Below are 10322 nucleotides of genomic sequence, written 5' to 3' on the forward strand. Positions count from 1 at the left end.
AAAAAGTTCCTAGTGAGAAATTTTAATAATTACAAGATGGTTGATTCTAGACCGGTCATGGAACAATACTGTGAGCTCATTCGTATACTTGGTCAATTCACACAACACAAGATGAACATGTACGAGTCTATTCAAGTCTCATACATCATTGACAAACTACCACCTTCTTAGAAAGAATTTAAACATTATTTGAAACATAAGAAGGATGAGTTAACTCTTGTTGAGTTGGACAGTCATCTGCGTATTGAGGAAGGACTCCGGTTGCAGGATAATGACAAGTCAAAGAGCAACTAAGTAAAGCGTTACAGATAAGAACCTGAAAGATACAGAACTTTGCCCGAGATCGCGGTGACTCTTGGAGTATCCTCTGAAATAAAGCTAGACTAACTACTAACTTCTAAATCTTAGATTATTGTAATGGAAAATGAAATTGAAAATGTGTGGAGTGTGTTGAAATGGGGAGCAAAAAGCTCCTTAAATAGGCTCACTTTAGCCCTGGCAGGCCGTGGGCTTGGGCCATGGGCCATAACCGTGGGTGATTGTGGCATGTGTAGTGTGTAAAGTGTTGGTTGAATGTTGGTTAATGGACTAACCGACAAAGTTAAGTATGATGCTTAACCAAAGAATATGTTTTGATGATGACACATACATATGCATAAGTAATGATCGACATCTTAACATAAAACACGCAAGTTCACTAATCCATACTTGATCTTGCAAATGACCAAATCAAACAAAGCTTATAATGATAATAAACATCATAAAGTTACATGGTCAAAGTACGGTCGACCGTATACCTGACCGTAGAAGCCCATACTGAATCTGCAACGCCGTTTTATGAAAACAAGTTGCACGGTCAACCGCAGTGCAACCGCAGAATTCACTGTCACCACTTTTGACCGAATTCAATTTGACCACTTCCCGACATCTATAATTCATGAAACCTTTCTCAACACGCTTAGAATAGATGCCTCCTCCATATTCAATTGAGCTTTGGTCATAAAAACGCTAATATTGGTTAATCACGCTTAATTACATCTTAATGACAATTTAACCATGATTAAGCATAACACATAAGTGTTAATCAGTAACTTGTGATCTTAAAACTTGTCTAGACATTCTTAGGATGATCACCAAGTACCAACACACATAAGCTAATGTTACTAGAACACTAATTACAATTAAAGATTACTTAGTGACAAATTAAGGCTAAATGAAGAACAACATTTTAAAGTGTAACTAGTAAAGACTTATAATCCTAAAATACTCTTAGATACATTTAGGATGGTCACCAAATCCAACTAGAGATTGCTCTTCTCTTGTACATGTGTTGGACATTAATGTGTGTTTACACATTAATCATGCAATGTGTTACATTGCAAGTAAGCTTGCTAAAGCTTAAACCATATTGTTGTGCAAATATCTATATGATTGATATTATAATAACTATCTCTTGCTATATGTTAGTATTACTTGTTACTTGCTAATATGTTTGATACTCATTAATTTGCCAACTTGCTAACATGCTCTTAAACTTGCTATTTGTTAGAACACTAGGATTCAAATAACTAGTTTACTTCAAGGAATAAAGTGTAACATGGTTAACAAATAATAATGTTTAATTTGGTCTTGTCTAGTAACACACATTGTGTAACATGTCTAAGTACAACTTACACTTAGTGTTTAACTTAGAAAAACATTATTCAATTAATCTCTACTTAATTTTAAAATGAATATGATTTGTGATTAATTGAAACTAGGAAGTTAATGACATGTTGACTAGTCTTTAGGATTGAACCAAATGCATTAATGAACCTAACTAAGTCTTGACCAAACTGAGATTACCCAAAATGACAATCAAGACACTTCTCCAAGAATGTTGGGTTTACCACATTTGGAGTGTTATGTCATTTTCACACAATAAGACCAAATCTCACACACTTAATGCATATAATACTTGTATAGGATTTTGGGTTTCTTTTGCAGGTGCTAGATGAAGTAAAGATTTCAAAACATAATGTTTAAATTTGAGTCAAACATCTATACAACGGATACAAATTTTGGACTGAGGCGCGCAGGATCGAACCACGGTCGACCGTGTCAGTGACCGTGTGGCAACATCTAATTTTTGAATTCCACTATAAATAGCAAGCATTGGAGAGCATTTGAAGCTGACCCTCTTGAACATTTCAAAGGCATATTTCCAGAGATCACAAGGGCTTTAATTACTACTCAAATGTGATCAAGCAAGAGAAGATTCTATGATCTTATAGATATAGGATTTGGTTGTTGTAAACTTACTAATCAAATTTATCTATCTTGTGAATTTACTTAGTGTGATGTATATCCTAGAATTGTCTTAGGATCATTATTACTAATTGTATGAGTCTTGTAACTTCAATTAGTAGAAGCATATGCTAACTTAGTGATCTACTTCCTTAAAGGAACTTAGGAAGTTGATTAATCTTATTTGGAGATTAATACTTGTCCAAGTTGAAGACAGGTTGAGCTAGGTTGGAGTTGGTCTTTCAAAGGGTTAGAAAGATTAGGTTTGTTGTCTACCAAAGAAGTTGAAGACTTGTAAATCGGATCTCCACCGGGTTTGGAGAAAAGTGCTTAGTGAAGCAAGAAATCCCGATTAGTGTAGTCGGGGAGTGGATTAAGGTGGATTAGTTAACATCCACCCGAACCACTATAAATCCCTGTGTCTATGTTCTTTACATTACTTTACTTATCATTTTGAACATAAACACCACACACATCAAGTTTGAGTTGAATTGGTTGATCATAGTTAATCAAATTTAGTGGTCAATCGAAAAAGTGTTAAAAACGTATTAAGTAACTATTCACCCCCCTCTAGTTACTTACATAAAGATTGTTATAGGTCCTTCCAAGTAAGCTTGTGCGAGTCATGAGACTTTAGTATGAGAAAGTGTATGAGGCACTTCATATGAAAAAGACGAAAATTCAACCCAAAAAGAGTGAGTGAAAGTTGATGTCGTTTTTTACCACTCAAACGACCAAAATCGGCATCAAACAATAGAAATAACGGAAAGAGTATTGATGTTGCAACTGAATCAGTTAATGGGGTTTGTTTGATAGTTGCTATAAATACTAGTGACAATGTAATAACAATTAGCTTATGAATTTGTTTAGTGTGTAAACACTCTCTTCTCTATTCTCTGTAAACTCTGTGATTCTAACAACAGCAACATCAACAACAACAACAACAACAACAACAACAACAACAACAAAACCTAATCACACATAAGTTGGGCATGGGGGAGGTAAGATGTAGACAATTATTTCCCTATCATAGAATAAAGAGAAGTCATTTCTCCACCCAGAATGAAACACCCCAAGAGTAGAGAAAGACCTCCCTCTCAATGTTCTATGGATATAGAAACTGCTTCCGAATGGACCTCCGGCAAATAAGTAGGTTAAAAAAAGTGTGAGACGCCATGAAAATGGTAGAATCAAATTTCCATGGGTTTTAAACCTGCCTGAAGTTCAATTTAGGCTATAAGCGACAGTCAAGTCGCCAATAAATCGACGCTTGCTGTTGACTCGATTGATTGAGCCATAACAATTTCATCTAATTGTGATTTCAATCTTGGTAATCAAATTTGAAGCCGATTCTTATTGCGAAGCCTCTTAGTTGTTTGCTAGATCCTCTTCGATTCATTTGATTTCAAGAAGATCATAACACCAACGATGAAGGCATTTGAAGATTCGATTGGGGGTTGATGAAGCATAAATTCTTAACTGAGTAATAATCCGAGAGGATTAAGTGGATTTGGGTTGGACTGGTCCACGTGGAAGATCTCATGTCCGAATACTGTGATAACCCTAGCTGATATGAAGATCCGTTGGAGGGTGGTTTTATTCGATTCTTGAGTTATTGCCTATTTGGCAGCTATATCCGTGTAATGATAGAATATATTTAATTCTTACTGAAATCTTGTTTTGAATAAGGGTTGAGTTTAACTTATTTATATCTTAACCCTAGTGTCTTGAGAGGATTTTTATGGGTATAAGAGCCTAAGAATATTATGGCTCAACAGTAGTATTTTACTTTTAGGTCTACATTTCCTATATTTGTCATGTTTGTGCAAAAGGACCATAATCACTCGTATCATGTGTTTGGCACGTGCATATATTTTTTTTTTAACAGCGATTGGGATCATTCGAGGGGGACTTTACCACCCGTTGCGATCATCTCCCGTTTCGACTATGCCGATGCAGCGATAATAACCATGCCCCCATCGCTGCCCGGGAGGAAACCTTGAAACCGATCCAAGGGCACGGCCAAGTAAACCCCCCCCCCCCCCCCCCCCCCCCCGACCCACCCAAAAAAAAACGATATGGGAAAGGTGGCATGGGTGGATACTTCATGACAGTGATGAAATTGTATTTTTTAATATGTAGCCAACGGGGGTCGAACTCCTGACCTTCCCTAAAGGAAGCAGGCCACCAACCGCTGGACCACATCACAACTTCGGCACGTGCATATTATTATATGTAATATTACGGTTCTTGCTTCCATTCGACTTGCTTGGGTGTTTTGTTGGTTTTTTTACCTCCCATTGGTTTGGTTAGGTGTTTGTTGGTTGGTGTTCTCGTGGTTGTTTGGGTAGTGTTTCGTTTCTTGCATGTTGGTTTTGTTTGGTGGTTTTTTTAAGTGTCGTTAGTTCTTGGTTAGGTTATTTCGTTTGTTGTTCCTTTTGTTACTGGCTTTGTATGCCGGCTGTGTTTTCTTTGGGTCTTTCATCTATTTGATGGACTTCCTATTATTTATATAATGAGTTGAGGGTGTAGGTACAGTAGTGAAGGCGGGAGTAGGATGAAATCTCACAAGTTTTAGCAAGGATGGAGAGAACTATACAAATCATTGGTGTGAATCAAAAAGGTATTAGAACATAAAAATACCCTATTTGAACTAGGGGTGTGTATCTAAAATTCTGCCATGCTAAATAATCATTCATGAATCAAGCTGTCCGTAGCTTTCTTAGAGTTTGCGCCTATTGCTCGTCAGTCGCCACCTCCTATATACTCCATTTCATCCGCAAACTCGAAGCACATTTATTGAAAATAAAACATGAAGATTAAACTTAAACTAGACATAAAAAGATCAATAATATTAGATGGATAGATCACAGATCCATTACTATGTTGTATCAGTACTTTCCACTATGATTCTATGAGACTTCCCAGAGAGTAAGTAGGCATAAAGATGGGTTAGATTACAGTGGAAAGCGCAAAGATGGGTTAGATTACAGTGGAAAGCGCAGACAGCAGGAAGGATTTCCGGCAATGGATTAAGCTGACACCTCTCTTCATCAAAGATATAGAGTAAGATGGCGATACATGTGTATATCAAAATTAGCTGTGTCATCCATCAGCGGCCTATATATTGTATACATCCTCAATAGCAGTGTCAATCACCTATAACGATCTACACGTCCGGTCAACGCTGCTTTAATTTGAGATCCTTGGAAAGTTACCAGGTCAGACAACCTCTCGTTCTCCTTTGTCAGATACTCAATCGACCTTCCTTGACTAGCAATTAGCTCGTTTTGATTTGCTATCCGAGTTTTCATAGTTATCATCTCCCCCACTACTTGAACCAACAAATTGTTCATATTATTGTACTGTTGTTCAACTGTTGGCACAAGTTGAGTGGGAGGAGGTGTGGATCAACTCGGTCATTGTGTCTGTGGCTGGGACCCAGAAGAAGTACATCCAGAACCACCACTAGAAGGTGGCACTTGTTGTTGTTGTTGTTGTTGTTATTGTTGTTGTTGTGTCTGAGATTCTGTCTGAGTCCCAGATCTTTGACCAACACGAGGCCTAATTACCGGCCTAAGCTTTTGTCTCTTTGAATCTTTTCTTAACATTTTTGAAACTCTCAAGATCAACGGCTTTCTTTCTTTTTCTAATCTCGAAATGACTAACATCATCTGTCTCATCAACATCCTCATCCATCAACCTTGGTATATTTGCAGTGGTGATTGGGACTTCCTTCTCGGGGTTCTCAAAAAAACTCTTACTAGCTACCCACCAATCACACTTACCCTCTGTTTTGGTGGGCCTCAATCTACTAAGAGGTCTATCATCTTCAGGGATATCCTCCTGTAAAAACAACAGCCATAATAGGTCAATGTTAGTCAAATATAGTAAAAAAAAGCTATTTTAAAACAAACATAACTGTTATATGTATATGTATATGTATATATATATATATATATATATATATATATATATATATATATATATATATATATATATAATATATATATATACAGTTTATACAACTACATATACATACAGTTTATACATATACATACAGTTTATAGATATACATATACATACAGCTTATACATATACATATACATATACATATACATATACATATACATATACATATACATATACATATACATATACATATACATATACATATACATATACATATACATATACATATACATATACTTAAAATTGTGTTGTGACATATATTTTTCAATCATAAAAAGCAAATGTAAACAACCATATTACCTAAATTACGTAAATAAGGATTATAGCAATCAAATTACTACTATCATAAACTGATTCTAAAGAATTAACACAATTAAAACAAAATATTAAATGCATGCCAACTTTTTCGATAAAATGTCACAATGAATTTGTGAAAATTACATCAAAATTACAAACTAAGAATTAGGTTACCTTCACATCTGTCATCTTTATGAAATTGTTGTTTTTTTTATCCTCAAATTATTTGGATTAATCAAAGGTTACCCTCACATCTGTTCGATTCTTGTTTTTTATCCTCAATCGGTTTGGATCGACCACAGTTGGATGATCGACTACAGGCACGAACGAAACAGGCGAACTAGGGTTTGGAACTAGGCCGGGTTTATGGAGCGACGAAGGGATGAATTTGAAATGTGAAGACTGAAGGGTTTGATCAATATGTATCAGGAGGAGGAGTCCATTAGGTGGTCGGCCGTGGTGGTTTTTTGTTGACTACATCCAAAAATGTTGTATTCGGCCTTACGTTGAAGTATTCGACCAATTTGATGTTCGACCGAATGGTGTATATTGCCAATTTCTTTGATAAAAATGTATATTGTTTGAAGACTTTGAAAAACAGTGTATATTTGTCAATTTCCCGAGATTTTAACATTAAATTGTGTGTGTATCATTTTCTCAAACTAAGAATAAAAAAAATCAAATAAGAAATTTAAATAAACATACCTCAGTGTCTTGCACCGCTGAGACTCCAACTACATTTTTTGTAACACCCTCTGAAGATGAATTTTTTAGATTTGTTCCTGAAATTAACATTTTCAAATAAGACAAAACTGAGGAACAAATTATCACTATATCGGGAATATATAAAAATTTACACTGAAGATGCATGCGTGTGGTCTCATTGGAGAACCACCAATGTTAGAGGGAGCATTTTCAATAGGGATCGAAGAAACATCTTTAGCAGCTGTGTTCATACAAGTTGAAGGTTTAGATGCTTCTTTCTCAGCCTGCTCACGAGCCAACTGTGCATACAGTGCATACAAATGTTCTGAGCAATAATCTTTATGTTCTTGCAGTAAGTCAAATAATAAAGAGAGGTAACTGGTCATGATTAAAACCTTTAATTCCTCGGGTATTATCCATTGAGATTGCTTTGTATCCTTGTTGTAGTAGTATCTGCATCCGTATTGCACACTACATTAGTAAGAATGAATATAACAAATTGAAATATAATCAAGTTAAAAGCATAAATCATACTTTTTACCCTCTGCACTCTGCCATGCACTCTGCCACTCTGCCAGTAATAGAAGAACGAGCACATTATCATAACACAAGTTGCACAAAAACTTCAAAGCAGGATGATATTGAAAAATTTAATGAGTTAATGGACACAATAACAAGTTGCTTAGAAAGTGAAACATCTTTCGGAGTGACATCTACAAATCAAGAAACATGCAAAGAAAAGGAAAGACATAATTAACTCAAATTTATCAATCCATGTATGATAAAAAAAAAAATTGGAAAATCGAGACGGAAGACGACTTTATCCAACTTCAAACCAAACGAAGACGTGATTTACACATATATACAAGACGTCAATAACTACATAACGGCGACACTTTTAATGCCGAGACTTACCTCCAAAGGGGTCATTAACTCCGTCGGCTTCTCCCATGAAGATTGTTTCGTTCTCTTGTTGTAATAATATCTTAAAAACAAATGATTAATCGATACAAATAATATAGAAATGAAATTCTTATACAATAGATGATCATCTTCTAAGGTAGTATAAACATATACATATATTACCTTCTTCCATCAGCAGCTGTATACTCTTTCCAATCAGCTGATGCTTCTTGATTAGCACTGATAACACTTGGTATCTGCTATAAGAATGAACATAAGTTACAAAATTTGAGTATTATCAACAAGGAAGGAAGAAAACAATTTGAACCACCATACAAAAACATAACAAAGACAATATTTATGCTGGAACTTGCAGGTATTAGAACGAAGTTGAATGATTCAATCATAAACCCTAGCTAATCGAATACGGAGTAATATTTCTATATAGATAGAGTTTAGAGAAAATGAAAATTACCTTTGAAGGAGGATTCTGAGTTTTTTCATCCATTGTAGCACATAACAGCTAGATATAATGGGAATTGAGCTCAAATAAACCCTAATTTGGGTGACATTTGTTAATTAATAAATAAATTGAAGACGTTGAGATATTAGCCGTTCAGTGATGCTCTGACTTCTGCATTTCTGATTCTTGAAGTAATACAGTCAAAGCTTTAAAAGAGTATTTTTTTTTTTTTTTTTTTCAGCCAAAAATGGATGAACTTTTATAAAACGAGTTATCGGGAAAATGAATCCTCCTTTAAACTTGCAAGAACCCGAGCATAACTATACAAATCCTACACGAAGCTCACCAGCCACAAACATAGAGAAAAGCATACGAATCACAAAAGGCACATCAAAATAAAACAAGGAAGATGAAATCCAATCTAATCGATAACAAGGAAGATTAAGAATCATTTAACTACAAAAAGGATAAACGCCAACAAAAGGTCCAAGAACACTCAAGCTTCTTTGATGAATTTGTCAAACACCGCCATCTCCTCGTCGTGGGACAATTTCTTTTTAGTTTCCTTTTCGGCTTCCTAGCTTGCAACGTTTCGGAAGTCAGGTTTTGTTGAATAAAAAACGGCTCCCTTTTCTACACCTTCCATATTATGTATAACCTTAATGAAAGCCAGGATAGATTCCCCCTCGGTATTACCCCTAGAGTCCAAACATGTAGTCTTTTTACCGAAAGCTTTGTCGAACTTGAGTGCAACGGACTCAAAATCCTTGGGGCCTGACACTAAACCATCCATTGTCCCACTATAAACACAACGGCTAGGCCCAGAATCCATAAGTCCCATTAACTCTGGCCTAGAATCAATAACAAGATCCCCAATAGACGATTGAACTTCGTTAACAGAAACAGGAGAAATCGACACTTTTCTATTTTAACACGGGCGCCAAATCAATCGTAACGTCATCTAGTTCATCGACGGAATCAAAAGTAGGCAAATTAAAATCGATAGATGAAACCTTAACTCGAATACCATCCGTGGGTTCCGATGCCGAAGCAACTGACGTGGAAATACGAACATTACCAATGAACAACTCTTGTGGCGTGGTTATACTCGAACTCAAATTGAACTCATTCATCTCCACACCATCTGCAGCTGGATTGCGAACCAAACACTCGAACGAGATTTAATTTCTCTAGCAAAACTTCCAAGCAGTTAAACATTGGATCTTTTCACACGGTTTACTGGCATAGGGGAAAATTGAATCATCAATTGGATCGTCATTGGCAGTGGTGATTATTTTGGTATCATCCATTGCCTTTTAAACCTTCTTTACCTTCGCTGATACGTCATCGAGGTTAGCAGGGTAAGAAACATCATTATCCGCCAAGGTAGCCCTTTCCTCTATAATAACCACTTGATTACCAACACCCCCATTATTGTCAACCAACGGAACACAATCCCCTTCGCAAACAGCTCTATTAGACGATGCCAAGATCGACTACTACTACTACTACTGCTGCTACTGCTGCTACTACTACTACCACCACTACTGTTACTACTACTACGCTTACTACTCCTCCTCCTACTGTTGTTGCGCCACCGGTACCGCCACCGCCACCGTCACCACTACCACTGCCACCGCCACCGCCACTATCACCACCACCACCACTACCACTAATAATACTACTAGCTATAATT

The 10322-nt window shown here is 36.3% G+C and overlaps 1 long non-coding RNA gene across 1 annotated transcript; it reads right to left on the minus strand.

Moving 5' to 3' along the window:
- Window positions 1–8175: 8175 nt before the first annotated feature.
- LOC139871564 (uncharacterized) lies at window positions 8176–9158 on the minus strand. The gene is made up of 3 exons (XR_011766677.1): window positions 8639–9158; window positions 8347–8420; window positions 8176–8245 (listed from the first exon to the last, which is right to left on the minus strand). It is a non-coding gene; the product is annotated as an uncharacterized lncRNA (long non-coding RNA).
- Between the last annotated feature and the right edge of the window lie 1164 nt (window positions 9159–10322).

The sequence above is a fragment of the Rutidosis leptorrhynchoides genome, chromosome 10, assembly GCF_046630445.1.
Source record: "Rutidosis leptorrhynchoides isolate AG116_Rl617_1_P2 chromosome 10, CSIRO_AGI_Rlap_v1, whole genome shotgun sequence".
In the NCBI taxonomy this organism is placed as follows: Eukaryota; Viridiplantae; Streptophyta; class Magnoliopsida; order Asterales; family Asteraceae; genus Rutidosis; species Rutidosis leptorrhynchoides.